We start from the raw sequence: 18739 nt of genomic DNA on the forward strand, positions 1-18739 counted from the left end.
AAAAGACTGTTTAAATAAGCTTCATTGTCAGAAAACAGTTTCCACATAAATATACATTTGAAATAGGGATGTACCGATTGTGAAATTGTGGGCCAATCACAACAATTAAGCTGACACCAACGCCAGTGCTTTTTGTTTTGGTTGTTTATTTTGTTTCTCCTGTTATTTATCTCCTCTTCTGTGCCAGAGAAATAAAAAAAAGTTTATTAAAAACATTATATCTGACTTTTTAAAGTCATGCAGCCCCTAATTAGACTCTGAATGAGCACAAATTCAGTCATACACATCTATGCAACAACGTTGAATATGACATGTAAACATCTTTTTTGGAACTGCCTCAAAAAGCGTTTTTACTGTGAATTAAGGCTGTCAGTTGATTAAAATATTTAATTGTGATTAATCACACAATTGTCCATAGTTACCTCCTGATTAATCACACATTTATTATCCGTTGTAAATTTGCCTTAAAGGTATATTTTTCAAGTTTTTAATACTCTTATCAACATGGGAGTGGACAAATATGCTTGCCTTATGCAAATGTATGGTTATTATTATTGCAGCAATCCAAAACAATGACAAATACTGTCCAGAATATTCTCCCGAGTAACCTCAGAGGTACTGCTGAGAGCATACCATGGCAAACTCAAGCCCAGCAAGCAACAAAATGTGGACATATTAACCTGAATGTAAGAGTACTTAGCAATAATAACACAATATACTGTACAACTTTACACTTGTAAAGGTTAACTAAACATCCCTTTGTTTTAAAGCAGCTTGACGTACTCCTGTGGTAACTCAATTCACATCGACAGCAAATGCAAATAACTTTGGCCTTGTGGAGAGGATCATCTGGCAGGGAATGGAAGCTGAACTTGACATTCAAATGATGCTTTTCTTTATCCATTTCTGCTTGCCATCTGTAGCGTTACCTCTGCATCACTTCCCGATTTTCCCAAAATACGACATAAAATGTCATATTTACCTCTGTGAGATCTATTTATTATTGCTCTGAAAACGTCAACAAATTTCTCCCTCAAACAACTGTATTTATTTTAGTTTTCTTTGTCAAAAAACTATATTTTACGAGGTTGCATTTGAGCTCATTATGAAAACTTAATAATTTACCATCACCCAATAGTCATTTTTACTGAATAGAGCTTAAACATATAATATTATAAATCAATTCAACCTCTATCAGCTGTCTGTCTGCTAACAGGTGCTGTTAACTAGCTCTCCTACGCCGATGGCAATATGAATTTGTTGTTCACAATGTAGCATAATCAGAGAAAAGACAGGGGCGTCCTCTGATGTATCGATCATGAGTTTACTGTTTCCTTTTGTCCCAAAGGTGCCCCAGGGAAGATCTCTGTTCTTTCCCAAAATTGTTTTCTTTTGTCCCCAGGACAACATTAGTCTCAAGCCCTGCTTTGTGGCCTGCACAAGGTTGATGTGACAAGAGAAAAAGATTGGCCACTAACGTCAGTGAATGTAATTTTGTTTGCCCATAGGCTGATAGCAGTCAACAAGTTGAATATGGGCCAATACAGATACTTGAATCGGTGCATCTCTAATTCAAACATGATCTTTATGTTGTTGCTGCTCAGAGTTTCTCAGTTTTGACTCTCGAAAGAGGAGAATTATGGGAAAAAGAGGTGCACAGCGCTACTCCAAATGCTTCAGTTAGTGCAGCCTGTATCTCTTCAGACCACATAGCTCTGTGGGGAAATGAAGAGCCGGAAATGGAGACCTCACCTGAGGGACTGGTTTGCACACACATGAACACACACATGAGCACACACAAAGGATCCATGTCTGGAGTAAATTAGTGATGACACATGTGTTTTGGTTGAGGGTTTTTTTGGGCCCTTTCCCCAGAGTAAGAGTAAAAAGTGTTCTCAGTGTGTTGTCCCAGCCAGGGGACCTACCTCAGGTGATTTACTGGACCACACACAGCTTCAGTAAATGTTGTGCAGAAAAAAGGAAGTCCAAATTTACTGCCAAACTCGTTACAGTATGAGCTTCATAACTGTGTGCGGTGGCTTGGCAGCTCTAGATTTCATTTTGCTTGAAATTCAGACAATAACTGACAAAACCATACAATTATCATCAGTATCATGCTGCGGCTTTTGTCAGTGATGCCAAGACATTTCAAAAGTTTGAGCCCAAACAGCTATTAGTACAGGAATCTTTCAATTTAAACTCTGAGTTTGCCATATAGTCAAGGATCCCAGTTTTCAGCAAACTTGGCTTTGAATGAGGCTTTAAAAAGGAAAATCATGTTATATCTGCCTCACTGCATTTGGGTTCATCTTTAGAATGATAAATCTGTCCGGTGGACAGTGCCAAGAGTTCATCTTTAATCTGGCCATTTAATCCCATCTGTGCATGAAAATGAAGGAAATCGATCTGGCCCAGTCAGTGAATTGGAAATGAGACTAATGTGCCCTAATACCTCAGTCTGCCGCTGATAGAACAAAGTGGGCGGCTGCCAAAGACTCCATTTCCAGAGAGCGTGACTCTTTGGATGGAACATGAGGGTAATCTTGACAGCTGCCAGTTTCAGCTCAGGTGAAAATGGAATGGGCCTTCAAGCGTTACAGTGAAGAGTCTTTTTAGTGTCTGGTTGTTTTAAATTGTGTCTTTGTCATGTGATCTCAGTGACCCTCATGGAGAAAGGTTCATCAATTTATGAGTGAGTGTCAATTGTTTGTCTGATCTCACTCTATAGAAGAAGAAGGGTGGTATGTCCTTGTCGTCCTTACACAATGACTTGTTGGCAGGGGCGTCGTAGAGGGAGAAAAGTGGGACTGATTACCCAGGGCCCCAATGGGAGGAGGGCCCTCAAATGCCTGGAATGAAAAATCTGGTTTTATTTGCATTTTTTTATTATGCTGTAAAAAAAAATAGTGGAGGCTCTTTAAGGTCCCTCTCACCCCTTAAAAGTGCAGAATGGTTTAGTCTGCCCCTGCACTAGGAATCATCTCTAAACAAAGCTGGAGCCGAGTGACCGACTGCTAATGCTGCTGGAGCGCCAACGCATGTTATCATGTCTTCCCCCAGAAAGGAAAATCAGGTTCCAAAAAAAGTAAAGAAAGGAAAGGGAAAGTAAGCATACTGACACTGTAAAATAAAAGATGCATTGAGAGATGGGATCAAGCGGGAAGGGGCGGGGGGCCCCCAGCGACTGCTTATGTACAGGGCCCAGACTTTGGTGCTGCGTCCCTGCCTGTTGGTGCTTTCACTTGATTCTGAAATAAAGGATAGATGTGTGTGGAGTTGAGTGAAGGACTTTTCATCAGTGTGACTAATACCGTAATCTGACCCATTTTTACATCATATAAAACCAAAAACAGCTGTAACAGTACTAGCCAATGACACGGTAATGTCTTATATGGTAGTCACCTGGGATTAATACAGCTTACTGTGAATTTTATAAGGAACCACATGCTGACCTGAAGTTCGCAATACATTAAAAGTGTTTTTTAGTGGTCCCCCAAGACACTGACTCTCAGCCAGCTCTAAATTGTTTCCCGATATCAAAGGGCTTTGCACAGAACTTCACATCCATAATAAATGAGACTGACCTGCGCGAAGGCAGTGGATTAGAGAGGCACGCTAAAACTCTCGCACTTACACTTTGCTAGCCGCTGCTTGGCAGACAGACACACACAGAGGAGACAGGTCTTTGGTTCTTCTGCCTCGACATGAAAGGCTGAGCGTGACTTCAGAGAGCACATCAGCACTCACATCCTCCCTCTCCGCTGACAGCTACCATTGCGTTTGTCACAGATCACAAAGGACGGCAACTTCAGAGAGCTGCTCTGTTTGTCAGGTTATGGAATAAAGATAGGGAGAAAGTGAGGGAATTTAAGGTTGCCACACAGTCACCACTGATTGGCTGCAGAATAAAAGGGTCCAGACTAGTGTAATGCTGCATTTTATTCTTCTCTCAAAGTGGTCGCCCCATAATGTCTACAGCAAACCATTCACTATACTGATATATATATATATATAGACAGGTAATGTGAGAACAAAGTCACTGCTGAATGATGGCAAAGATTGAATAGACAGCATAGAAAATATCTGTCACACACACACAGTCTCTATGGTAGAAATACATGCACAGCCAGTGATGAAGGTAAAAGGAGTCTGTGTGTGATTATGATAACTTGTTCACACTTGCATCTTTCGGCTTGCCAGCTGATGCTACTGAGACTAAGAAGACTTCTGTGTAATTCATATTAGAGGGATACAGTGCTAGTTGACGTGTTGCAGGGCATAAATGATGCAACATCATATCTTATCGCCCCCCTCACCCATCTCCCCAGCTCTCCTTTCTGCAAACAAGTTAAGCATAAAATTGTCTTTGTCTTCAACATCAAACATTTGGGCACGCTGACATTTCTCTCAAACAACATAAACAAGCCTCAGATGAGTTCTGACCTCCGGCTGCTACAGTGAGAACGCATACCATCACTGAGCTATGAATTCAAAGTGTTGTGTGACACAGTTCTGTCAGCTGACACTTTGTCACATGCCACATTTTCACTGAAGTATACATTAGCCTAAAGCCTTATTTATACTTCAGTAAGAATGTGTCATCCAATATGCCACAAAATTCAATATACAAAACCAACTGTGAGTGTTAGTAAAGGGGTGTCGTATTGGTTTTTGTAAGTTCACAGCTGTGATTCATTTGGCATTCTTAAGTAGAAAAGTTTAAACTGGTGAGAACAGGGTGATGGCAGCTTGCCCCCAAACATCTGGCAGAATGGTACAAATGCTTTGGTAAGACATTAACAGATCTACTTGAATTGTTTGCAGACATCAAAACACTGTGTGCCAATTTTTTCTTTGCAAATGCTTCTTCATGATCCATGTATACACATCTGAAGGAAATTAGAAAAGGTAATGTTCCTGTATTGACCCAGTATGTGCTTTTGGATTGGAAATATTGCACAAGCACTATGATAATTGAGGCCAAAAAAGCTGGAAGAAACAGATTTACAGGTCAAGTCAAAAGCAAAAAAAAGAAGAGTTTTTACTAATGCTGATGACTGTTTTTTTTAATATTGATCTTTTAATGTAATGTGATATTGACCTTGACCCCCAAACTTCAAATGAAAGCTGTCTCAACATCTCTACACACTAAAACTGAGAAAAATGTCTTCAAGGTTTTGGCTATTCAGACAAATTTGTCAAAGGTAGAAAAGTGGTATTGCATTTATTAAATAGGTATTCATTTTAATGGCTAAGACACATGATCAATTACCAGAATTGGGGGAGAAAATTGATACAGCATAGTATCGCAATATTTTTGTCCGTAAATATCGTATCGTCACACAGTGCAAAGTATTGCTTTTTTTTAATATAAATTATTAATGCTACAAATACAAATTAAACTTTAGGTAGCCCACTAATGTATGACTTAAGTTTATTGAGTTTCAGATTTTTTTCAACTATACAAACCACCTCAACAGAAAAAAAACACTAGGCAGAAAAAATAAATAATGCAAGGATTGACTTATAGATAAAATAAAAACTAATAACCATAATGATAAAACAATAAATTGTGGTAAATCAAAATACCAGTCTTATCAGAGTCCAGCCAAACCACTGTTAAATGTCCATTCACAGTCCATGACAGGTGTCAAAAAAGTGTCTGTGTAATAGTGTCCATATAAATGTTTCTTTCCTCCAGCTGCGCCATCGCCACGTCCACCCACCTGCAATCAATTGCTTTTTCAATCCAGTAGATACATTTTGCTGCTGCAAAAAATGGCTAAGGTGAGATGAACACACTAAAATCTTTATTTTATTAGATGAAACAAATGTTGACAGTTTTCTTTCGGGGACATAATTTACAGTTGAAAAAAGTTAATAAATTGTAATATATCACAATTTATATTATCGCAATACTCATCATATTGCAACATATTTAAAATTGCAATAATATTGTATCGTGACTAAAGTATCGTGATAATATTGTATTGTGGATCCTCTGTTTATTCTCACCCCTATCAATTACTATTACTACCTATGACCTCCAAATGCACTAAAATAGTAGGTGCTGCACTCTACCTCAGTTTTACTTTGAGCAGCTATATAGATAATGCAAAGGCAGAGTGCAGTAACTACATTTACTGTGTTTTGCTTTGACTTTTGTTTGTAGTTTGTAGTTACTGCAATTTTTACACCCTTTTTTTACTAGAACAGAACAAGATGGAACCAGGACATTTTGTCATGAGATAAAAGTGATATCCAAAGATAGAATTTCAGTCATGACTCAATTTTGACCCAAATTGTAATTACTGTAGTTTGCCTTTAAAGAGCAGATCTGATTGAGTTTAACCATAATCTGCCACACTGTCATTATTTTTAATAATAGGGATGAAATGTTTCATGTATTATTTATGTTTTATTTGTTTATTCAGCATTCAAACAAATGTAAATGCACCTGGGTTAGCTAAAATATTGTGTGTGTGTATATATATATATATATATATATATATATATATATATATATATATATATATATATATATATATATATATATATACAGTCATAGTAGAATTAAATTAAAGTAGCAACGTTCTGACAGCTTTGCAAAGTCCCTCCTTGCACATCAAGTAACACTTTGGCAGATCCTGTTCACATGCATATAAGTGACAGCCAAGCCAGTTTAATAGGAACAAAAATCAGCAGGACATGTTGCTACAAGTTGTTGCTCACAACACTTCCATTGTTTTGTGGAGGAATAAATAATTCTTAGATCACTGCACAGTTAATCTCTGCACAGAGCTTTCTTGTTCACATTGGTGCACAGCTAAAATAATTTGATTTAATTCAGGTGACGCTTTTGAGCAGAGCATATTACTACAAATTGTTGCTCGACTTTATAAGTGGTGTCTGTTATCCGCTTATTGATGCAGAGGTGGAGATACAGGGCACTGACAGCTTTACCGTGAGAGAGATGGAGAGCTCTACTCTCTATTCGTCCTTTGCTCTCATTACTGAGCTGTTGCGCCAGCCTTGAGTCCCCACCCTGAAATCCAATTTCTTTGACAGTGTCACCCCCACATATATTACCCAGGAGTCACCACAGCATCACAGCGGCACCTCTCCACGACACTCGCTTATGTTCATCAGTCTTAGTGCCATGATAATCATGATACAGGAAGTACAGAGAGTGCTACAGGCTCAGCTAGCTGCACTCTCACATATTATCCTCACCAGCAGTGGTGCTCATTTCCTACCAGTGCAACAATAGAGCCAGATCTCTGTCCATGCCGCAAGGAGCGGTACACATGAGATATAATTAGTTATAACCATGTACTAATGTCCTACACGCAGTTTCCCCACAGCCTCTGTGCTGCTGAGGCCAGTTGAGGTTTTTTTTGTTCCCCATCCAATCTCTTTTCATCTCCCTGATCCACACAGCTTAGCTTAGCACCGTCCCAGGAAATGGGTCTATTAGCCATTCTTGTCAGGATAGATAGTGGAGTAATGTGGTCAAGAGGCACTGGAGTGGGGGTAAGATTTGAGATGGGAGTTAGCGCAAGTGCGCAAGGGTCGAAAGCACAAAGACTATGAGGTGAGAATTAAATTAGAATATTCAGATTCACGTTTCTAGTGTCCTCATGATAATTGGGAAGAAGATTGGATAGGGTTTCACTAAGTGCTAATAATCAGCTGCTCCTGCCCAGTCAAACACACTTAATTTCTCAGTGAAAGGATAATAAGTGTTTTCTTGGCATGTAAATGGGTCACATTCTTCAGCGTCTCCAAGAAGAGAGGAGGAAATGCTGTGGCTCCTCTATCACGCACACAAACTTGTAATGTGTGACCCCTTTGTTCTCCATCACTCCTACAGATTACAGTGCAATGCAGACAAGTCCAAAGTGGAGAAAGATGTGATAGAGAAGGGAATCTTTCACATAGGACACCAGAGTCAGCCACTCCCTGTGTGCTGCTGGTTACCTATCTTCAGAAATACATGACTTCAGTTACACAGACTGCACAGACTGAGTGCATTCAAAAATAGATTCTGACGATCTGCTTGGTTTCCAAAGCATGTTGTTGTACCTGTCACATACTACAAACTACATTAACATAAAGCAACAATAGTGTTAACACCAAGCCCCTGTATGCTCGTCAGGCCCAAAAACTCAGAAGTCAGCAAAAAAATTTTTGGCACAGTGAGCAACTTTAACACAGGTGAATGAGGGGCCATCTTGGAAAGCAGTATCCAGTTTTTCTTAAAGATCTTAAAAAGTAGGATTTCAGGGGATATGTTGGCAGAAGTTGATTTTTATATGTAAGTAAGTACGTTTTCTTTAGTGTAGTCTCACCCAAAAATAAGAATCATCATGTGTGCGTTACCTGAGAATGAGCTGTTTTTATCAATATAGCAAGCAGGTCCTCATCTACAGAGATTGTCATGTTGCACCAGCATGTTTCTACAGTAGCCCAGAACAGACATACCAAACACTGGCTCTAGATAGGGCCATGCGTGTTTTCACGTCGGCCACCATAGTGAGCAGCCCCTCTTTGATGAGAGCGCCTGGAAAACACTAATTTCTTTTATGTGAATAAAAGGTGAGCATGCATTAGCAGGTGCTAGGTTAGCAGCCTGTCTCCAACATGCTGCACAGCCTCAAAGAAACATCGATTGGTCACATGAAACTGCTTCATTCAGTGTTTTTACCAGTTTAGATAAAAGGGTCAGTTTGTTTTGAAGAGGAAGAGACCTCTGTGGGTAATTTTGTTCCTGGTAGAAAACGATTTACACTGAAGGAATTATTACCAGGAAAAGTTTGCAGCTGGTTGCAGTCTGCAGCTAGATGCCACTAAATCCCCCTAAATATTACAGTACACACTGTTCCTTTAGCACACCTGTGTCAAGACACTGTCAGATCAAGACAGCAAACTAGAGTGTAAAATATTGTATTAGCATAGTGTCCTTATTTGCCAAAAGCAGTTACAGCCACTCTGTAACATATAGCGAGGACTGAGTTATTTTTTTCTTGGACAACACCAACTTTGACATATATTTTATAGTGTTAGCTGTTCAACAGCTGTAACTGCACAGCTGTGTAGATATGCTGGCTCACATAAGGCGTACCTCATAAAATCCAAGCCACTGATGAATTTTAGGCACAGCTTCATCAGCCAGAGAGTCATTATTTTGTACAATAGAGGGTCAGGAGTGTTAAGTGAATGTTATAGTGACTCCAGTTCTTTGTCTGCTGCCGGCCCTATGGCTGACTGAGTTTTCAGAAGTGTTATTCATTATAAAAAGCATGTAGCCTACTGTTGATACACTTCTGATAAGTCATATGTTGTTTTATTGTTTTACAGTGCATTTATACATGCATCCATGATATGATCGGCTATGTTATAGTCAACTTGTTCAATGGAAACAAGCTGTTTACTGAAGTTCCTGGTAATACACAGTAATTGCAGAGGAACTGTGGGTCCCTCGTAAATTAGATCTTTGTTAAATGATCCACCCACAGCAGCGTCTTTCCAATTACATGATAAAACACCTCGCCTAGTTTATATGTGCATTTCCAGAGCTGACGCTGCCTTCAGATCAATTAGCCATCTTTATGAGCAAACACATAAGGAGTGCTTACCACCCTGTGTGCTCCTCCCAGCAGAAATTACCCTAATAACTGTCAGCCATGACTGACGGCTTGATGATCTGTAAAATCATTGCCGGTTTTATTGGTGGTGATGTGATTCGTGCAAAGTCATGTTGTACATGAGGTTCAGTCACAGCCAATATTAAGCTTGTTTCTCTGAGACTCAGTATGAGCTGTAGGGGGCTGTGGAACCTCAGCGGTGCGGCTGTGTTTCAGCAGGGCTCAGCGTCTGTGTGTGAGAGAGGGGAATATCATGAGATTGGGAGGGGGGCTGTAAATCTGAGCAGCACCTGCTCCCTGGACTCTGGCGCGTGGTGTGAGGTCAGCAGCGCCAGATATCCCATCGATCATATTTATTACATTCATCACAGCGCCAGTTTGTTTTGGCAGCTGATCGCACCAGGGAAAGAGACAGAAAGAATAGGCTTTTTATTTGAGAGACAGGGAATGCTTTTAGCATGAGCAGTGTCTTTGCATTTTTCTCTGCTCGGGGTCTTCAGAGAGAGATCAGTCACTGATGTTGGCTCGAAGGCCCCACTGAAACCACAACTACTGCAGAATGATATTCTAAGTTCAGTTCTGGAAAGTTTCTGGAAGAAATAACTTTGAAAAAAAATATTAATGTCCCATCAATTCTCAGCTCTGTGACAGTTTGGGTTTGCTTTTGAGGTTTGTCAAGAATATTGAAAAAATAATTTGTATTTTTACTCCTTTGATTGATTTCTTCTTAATAATATGAAAGAAAACACTTAGGAAACCAAAGTATTTGAATCAGGAATGTTTATCTATCCCACAAAAACTGCAGAGTGTACTTTAATGTGGGCACAGACTGACTTTTTAGCCACAGTAGCGGTGCAGCTCCTGGGACGGCAGTGTTGTTCTGATTGTTGGTCAGTCCACCCACCAGTTTAGTCCAGACCGAAATATCTCAAAAACTATTGGATGGATTCCCATGACAGTTTGTATAAACATTTATGGACCCCAGAGGATAAAGCCAACTGACTTTGGTGGTCTCCTCATTTTTCTTCTAGCGCCACCATGGGGTTGACCTGTGGTTTTGAGTGAAATGTCTTGATAACCATTGAACAGATCATTTAGAATTTGGCAGACACATAAATCCCCCCCTCAGGATGAATTCCAATATAGTTGGTGATCCCCCAACTGTTCATCTAGCACCGTCATCGGGTCAAAACTTTAATGTGTCCGTTTGATTTAAAGGTCCAGTGTGTAGGATTTAGTGGCATCTAGTGGTAAGGTTGCAGAACTGAAATTTCTTCCATGTGCCAAGCATGTAGGAGAACTACAGTGGCTGATGGGAAAACGCAAATGGTCTTATCTAGAGTCAGTGTTTGGGTTGTCCATTCTGGGTTACTGTAGAACAACATGGTAGACTCCCTTGAAGATGACCAGCTCTATATGTAGATATAAATGACTCATTCTAAGGTAAATAAAACACAACAATTCTTAGTTTCAGATAATTATAAACTAATGAAAACATAGTTATGAACATTACCACTTCTGCTGATAGATACCCTAAATCCTTCACACTGGACCCTTAAACCAAATACCTTCAAAACGAATGACATTATCATCAGCCTCAGCTGTACATTGTGTTTAGCACTAAATTGCAAGTGTTAGCATGCCAAGATGCTAAACTAAGATGATGGACATGGTAAACATTATACCTGCTAAACACCAGCATGTCAGCCTTCTCATTGTGAACATGTTAGCATGCTGACATTCGTATTTAGCTCAAAACAACAAAAGTACAGCCTCACAAAGATGCTAGCATGGAAGTAGACTCTTAAGGCCTTTGCACACTCGTTTCTTTTCGTCTGAAATTGTTGCACTTCTCAAAATAAATATGACTTCAAGTTGTGTCAATCATGTTCGCAAACTGAGTACGAAATTTTCGTCCGTCATTAAAAAATTCTTTTTGCATTCGTCAGAAGCCTTGAGACACGATTGACCAAGAAGCAGTGAAGGAAATGTTGCAGCGGGACACAGCCACAACAAGACAGAGGAACGAGGCATGCAGAATAATTTCATAACTCAGATAGCTCAAATTTCCATAGGTCAGGTAGTAATATTCAGGTGGACGATGATAATGATGAGGAGGAGGATGTGGTCCGCACACAGAATGTGAGGACAGAGAGGGAGGACAGCTCCGCCCCTTCAAGCAGCTGTGGTGCCACATGCAAGACTGTTAGGGAATGATGACAGCCAGATAGGTAACTCCTGTAGAGAGAGGTAAAGGGGGAAATGTGTCTTTTCATTTTATCACGTAGTGCGAATTTTCACAACGAATAGAACAACAAAACACACTGGAGTCAGTGAGCAAGGTTTCTGTACGTAACAATTTTATTCAGATGACAGATTAATAAAACACATATGAAAAAAATGGACTCAGTGTGTGAAGGCCTCTAGTCTTGTTCAATGATGTGCTTTTGTCTCAAAATACAAAATGTGGTTCTGATGAAAAGGGAATTGAATGGATGTGGACAAACTGGCCGACTGACCTGAACACACACACAATCTGAAACTGAACGTTTGTACTAGTTTGTCACATCAAAGAGTCACACTGGTGACAATGTCCTGAATGTGTTACTGGTTCTCTTTAGTTGAATTGGCTACTAATTGAGTCATTTCCTGTCTCACTGTCCGTGCTGTCAATCTGTATACTGAGAAAACTTTCTCAGCTTAGCTCACATATAGGATGCAGTTGCGATGTATGAGTTTTGAATAATGCGGAAATTGCTGTTTATTTTTCCCTTTAAATAATGGTCACATTGTTGCTGTGATTGAGCTCTGCTCTCTATTGTCTTGTATCTAGCTGCCATGCGATTGGCTGAGGTCCAGAAATGATAAGAACAAAAGAATCTCTTGGCTCGGTTACCCTGAGTGCTACTGTCACTCATTAAAGCTCTCCTGACTCTAAACCAATTAAGCCAATTAAGCATGAAACACAATGCTGCTTGTTTCTGCTGTTATGAAGCTCTGTGAGGGAAGAATGGAAAGAAGAGCAATCCAAGGTCAGTCAGAGATACTTTAATATTGTCTAATTGTTGTCAGATCTTATCTTCTTGTTATGCTAGTGCAGTCACACGTGGAAATGCACAAATTGGATACTGTAGCGCTGAAGTGCTGCATTGTAATCATAATGTTGACTACTTGTTACTAACATAATAAACTTCATATCTCTCCATATGGAACATAATCTCCCAGGAGCAGAGTCGAACAGAAGCAGCTAATAAACATTTTTTCTGACAATAGAAGTGCAGAACATTCTTGGTAACTTCCGAAACGTCTGTTGCTGCAAATATTCCAACATCTGACTGTATTTTGATGTTGCTGCCAGGATGTTATGTGATAGCTGGGTTATTTTAATCAGCCTCCACAGGCCATGTCGAGGCTGACGCTAAACAGATGCTAATGTGAGGCCCATTAAAAGACACAGGGAAAGAGGGATTCAGTGTGCGCAGGCAAGCGGAAAAGCAACAGCCTGTTTATCGCCTCATCCTGCTTTGTGCTCCAAACCTCGTCGCGGCATCCTGTGAAGCTCCCCCTCTTTCTTTCTCCTCAGTGTCTGCCCCCCCCCCCCCATCCCTCCTTCTGCCTCACATTTCTTGCAGCAGCGTCATGCATGGGGGCATTCCCTGAACAGAAACAGATTTGTTTAGTTCTTCGTCATTTTCTTTCACTGGACCCTTGTCTTTTTTATCATGTCTGAAAGCGGCACAGAGAGGCTATAGTGAGAGGAAGAATGTTCTCACTCTTCTGTTTATGTTTTGTTACAATCTGCCTTGCGTCTTACTTGCTTTGTAGCGCCTGTCCCTTTCACTCCTCTCTGGCAAACTCTCAATGTAATAATGACGAGACATTTTCAGTCTTTTCCAGATTTTAAAGGACTTTTTGGCTTGTTTCTGAGGTTCATCTGAGTGGGCTAACTGTATTTATTCTGGGATGGAGCCCAGAATTCTACATTCTTGGGCTCTTGTGTAGAGCTGAGGGGCCGGAGTATTGTCCACAGTGGACAGGCTGGGTGAAATGTCCTGACAATCACTGGGTTTTCTGTCATGGATGTTCCAGAAATATGACAAGACTGCACTTATTGCCTCACTTCCACTCTCTGCTGATGTGTGTCAAGGTCTAAATACAGTTGGCTTTAGTATGACTGACCAGCTGTGATTTGAATTTAACTCAGTCTTTTGGCCCTTAGCTGTATTAAAGACAAGTGTCTAGATACTGATAATGTCTGCATTACGCTGTAGCTCGTATTGATTCATCTTAACTGTGTTATTCATACTTTTTGACAGCCTTTACTTTTCATCAAAAGCCATGTTAGTTTTCCAAAAGTCAAAATGTTTGGTCTGCTGTTAGAAAAACTACAGAATGTCATTTCTAGTCAAACATTTCTTATGATGGTGAGGTAGTATGAGGAGCTCAGACATCCGAAGGGAGTTTGGAGCAGAGCTGCTGCTCCTCCTTCGTGTCGGAAAGGGCCAGTTGAGATGGTTTGGGCATCTGATCAGGATGCCTTCTGGATGCATCCTGTTAGAGGTTTTCTGGACACGTCCAACTGGAAGTAGACCCCTGGGTAGCCCCAGAACATGCTGGAGGCATTATATATCTCATCTAGCCTTAGAATGCCTCCAGATCCCCCAGGAGGAGCTGGAAAAGGTTGCTGGGGAGAGGGACGGCTGGAGTACCTTGCTCAGCCTGCTGCCCCACAATCTGGCCCCAGGATAAGCGGATGAAAGTGGATGGATGGATGGCATTTCTTATGATGACAGGGGCTTGTGCAGTTAGCTGTGGCATGGTTTGTGCTCCTGGAGCCTCACCACTCCCTCAGCAACCAATCAGAAATGATTTGTTGCCTCTTTTAGCCAGTGACACAGTAACACCAATATGATCTAACTTCCTCAGGACTTAAGGTCATCTCTTCTCTCACTCCTTCCTTTCAATCTTTTTCAGTCCCGTGTTAACAATCTGTCATCCCACCTGAAAATCATTTCATTCTCAAGAGTGCCATGACAGAGCAGGGAGTGCTCTCCTCCTTGTACGCCCACTGCATGACGAAGCACTCCTCTTTTAACACGATATATCCCCCAGATTCAAGCCACCACATGTATCAATCATGCAACAGTTACTTCTTACAGGAAGTTTTAAAAATAAGAGATTTCCAGATGTTGCAAGAGATTGGATAGATGTTGGCTCAGTTGAGTGAATGCATTTCCATATGTTTACACTGGTCGTCCATTGAGGTGGTTGAGGAGAAGAGGACAGAGCTTTACAATGATGGAATTTGATGCCATCGTTCAGCCAGTGCTTTACTCAGTCTCATTTCACACAGCTTCAGGTGTGTGTGTGTGTGTGTGTGTGTGTGTGTGTGTGAGAGAGCATGAAACAGCCCTGGGAGTCTTGCCCTTTCTTGTCAGAGGACATTGCACTCTTGACTGCTTCACTCAGTTATCACAAAAACTGCTTCTGATTTATGATGGGCTACTTGTGTAGCTGTAAAATGAATCACAGCCCCAAAACGGAAGCAAGACGAAGTTACCCTGTAGCTATTTTCTGATTGTCTTAGAAAAATGCTAAAGGAGCTCAATCCAACATGGTCTTTCAACCTCGTGTTATTCGTGTTTATCTTTCCGAAACACCTTGGAGACGTTCTGCCCATTGCAAACTCACAAAGACTACAAATTCGAATTGCTGTCTTATAAAAAGAAAAGTAGCACAATGAATAAATAAAAGGATGGCTCCTCAAGGACAGGACACGAATGATAAAAGGCTGTGGTGAATGTGAGGCAAGTGAAGTATGGAAACCATCCAACTAAAGTGCCTGTGAAGGGACCTCAAACATACTGTACCTGTGACTGCCACACTCTGTCCAAGGTGACTCTAACTTAGAGTTTATGTTTACTTCCATCATATTCAGGAGGTAAAACAGTGTAAAATCCCTCCAAAAAACTTTTTTCTAAGGACGTAAAAGTGTTTTTACATTTCTGTCCATTGGGAGAGTGTGTTTTGTTTGGCTCTCTACAGGGAGTATCTTTTGGAAGGAGAAAGGTTTTGTTTTATGCCATCTTGTTTGGTGCGCTAGTGAGATGGGAATGAAAGCCATTTAATAGTCTTAGTCAGGGAAAGCGGAATGTGGGCTCCCTCGTCCTACCCCGCCTGTGTGTCACCCCATCACCTCAATGCTGAGGGGGCCTAGGTTTTGTGAGGGGTCCAACACATCTGAAAAGGGACTCAGCATGTAGCCTACAGGATCCCCCGTCCTGCTGCATACATAGAAACATCATAAGAAAAGACGAAACGTCCACAAACTCCTTTTGAATATTAAAAGGAGAATTATCAGAGATAAAAAAGGCCGGGAAGATGAGAGACAGTCTCTCCATTGAGCGATGGCATGGTGAGATGGAGAGGGGAGTGAACTTCACCATGCACATTGTATATAGAGTTGCCCTCATTAAGATCCCATCGTACACTGGGGGGAAACATTGTCACAGGATTTAGGAGACTGGCCAAGACTGCAGGGGTTTATGTATTTGGCAGATCTCAAGGGTAGCAGCATGAAGGACTCTTGGTGGGAAGTGCGGCAATGTTTGCAGTTTGTCGCTGTTTTTGAGAGTTTTCAAGAGGCTCTTTGGATCGGATTTTTAATTATTTCCCACTTTTTAAAGAACACCAATCTGCAGCTACTGAACTAGCAAGAACAGTGTGTGTTTTTACAATAATTATACGCACATCTAGCTGCTCTGTGCTGTCCACACATATCACCATGCGGATTGGGTGTTTGCTAGTGGTGCTGTTTGCCATGCTGGTCATGCTGGGAGTTCCTAAAGACCATACAGGTCCACACGGGACCCATCGCCATGCTGGGATACAGAAGTCTCACTGGTGCAAAAGGCTGCCTAATAATTTTGGACTTCACCAGAACCACCAGACTTCGAGGCACTCCCACAGCAAACCACATAAATGCAAGCAGGTCTTTCACAGTAAGTACAAAAAAAAAGTGCTGTATTACATAACTGTCTTCCAAAGAATAATGACTCATCAAATTTTTGACACCATCCAAAGTTGCTTTGGTTTAGTGGTTGTTAAAGCATTAAAGGCTTGGGGCGCTTTGCAGTTCGGGATGGGGGATTTTTTTTTTATCCTTTTGTACCTTTTATATTCTTGCAAGTTGTTTTGTGAGAGAACGATTTGGCCAAGCTCTCTGCTGTCTCCGCTGCCATCACAGCCCTGACAATGTGTCATTTTTGCTGTCTGTCTGATGAAGGTTTGAGGGAGGGGAAGGAGAGAGGACAGAGAGCCTCCCTGTTCACGGAGCTCAGTAGTCATAACTTGTGCTTACTGAGGGATTTTTTTCTTTTCATAGTAGAAGGGTGAAACCAAACCTGAATACAAAAGGGTATGATGCAATATTAAACTGTGAAAATGTGGTGATAGAGATGGGGCCAAAGAGGGGTTTAAGCATGTATACTTTTCATCTGGGTTGTACTTTGACATTTAACAGTACAATAATACCATTAAAAAACAATTGACTGATATCAGTCTCTTTCTACTTTGTGCACAGTCCTCTCCTATCATTCAGTTATTTGCAGGTCATGTGAGAAAAGGATAGCAATACAAGTGGCCTCCGATAACGGTCTGTTTTGTGCAGCCGTTTCAAATTTGCTTTTTTTTTTCTTTGCTAAGTCACACAAAAAAATGAAAATGCTCACGTCCTCTTGTAGCAATCAGCCATCCTTTCTGGTTGCTCTAAGTGAGGACTAATAATTGCTTTTAGGTTACAGTTCCCTGCTGCTGGCTAGAGGAAAATTTACTATTCAATTGGTGGTATTCAGCTGAGCAACCACTTTACAGATCCAGGGCTGAAAAGCGTTCAGGAAACGGGGCACATGAGGACCAAGTGGGAATGGAGTGTACAGAACTGTAATATAATGCACACATGGATGAATGAGAAATAAAAACACGGTCAGGGTTGAAAGACGGACTTTTGCTTGAATTTGTCACTCGGGTGGCATTCATCGTTATGCAGACTCTTGTATAGGTCTCAAACTGGTGTGTACAGGCATGAGAGGGTCGCTGAAGGGAATCCATGGGGTTGTAAAATTCAGATATGTTATAATAGATACTTTTAGAGCAAAGAGCAGGATGCTCACTTTTTTGCTTTTCTTATTATTCATATGAGTTCATCTTTTCAACTGTATGAGACTATCCTCTTCCTGAATTTCAATGATTGTGTTTAAAGTACTTCCTTTTGTGTTTTTGCTGCTAAATGGAGTCTTGTCGTGGTCCTGATGAAAAATCTACGCGGGCTATTCATACTCTGTCATTTCTGGGACAAGATCGTCATTAAGCGTGGGTGTGTTTTCTGAGAACTATTTGAAATATGACACACTTTGAAAAAGCTCTGGTTCTGATGACTAATGTGTCACCCGGCTGACATACCATATGCAGCTTTTCCTGGTGAAAACAGGGTCTTTTTTCGATTAGTTCAGCCAGCGCTCACTGGAGGGCGCTGTTTGGTAACTAATGCTCAGTGAAGCTGACAGAAACGCCGTGAGAGGAGCTGTGGAAGTCTTTCAGATGGTCTTTTTTTAGTCATTCATGTTTTTTTCCACGCATATTTTAATGCAAGATAACCTGCACAGTTATACATTATTCTCGCAGATATAAAGAGGTGCTCTGTGGCTAAAGTTGGTTATGACTCAGAGGTGCAAAGAAATGGCAGGCTGGAGGCTGAAGTGATCACATTGCAGGGAAACTCGGGCTCATGAAGTCTTGACTGAGAGGAAAAGAGACGAGAAACACATTGGGGAAATTAGAAACATGGGTCACCAGATAAATAGTCACATAGTTGGATCTTAATTAACCATGTGTTGGCATGGTGCCCTATTGCGCATTAACTGTCGGTTGGAAACTGGCTGCTGTAGTTATGAATAAAGTTCTCAGTCTAACAGGACATAAAAGCTAGATTCACAAGGTTTTACATTTAAAACAAAAATAATTTTAAAGAAAATGATACACAAATATAATTTATCATATTTGGACTTTTTTCCTGTCATAAATTTCAAGGGAAA

The 18739-nt window shown here is 40.8% G+C and overlaps 1 protein-coding gene across 2 annotated transcripts in view; it reads left to right on the plus strand.

Moving 5' to 3' along the window:
- The window catches only part of robo1 (roundabout, axon guidance receptor, homolog 1 (Drosophila)), a 306085-nt gene that overhangs the window by 143012 nt on the left and 144334 nt on the right, over nucleotides 1-18739 (plus strand). The gene's annotated exons all lie outside the window — the stretch shown is intronic.

The sequence above is a fragment of the Epinephelus fuscoguttatus genome, linkage group LG5, assembly GCF_011397635.1.
Source record: "Epinephelus fuscoguttatus linkage group LG5, E.fuscoguttatus.final_Chr_v1".
Classification (NCBI taxonomy): domain Eukaryota; kingdom Metazoa; phylum Chordata; class Actinopteri; order Perciformes; family Serranidae; genus Epinephelus; species Epinephelus fuscoguttatus.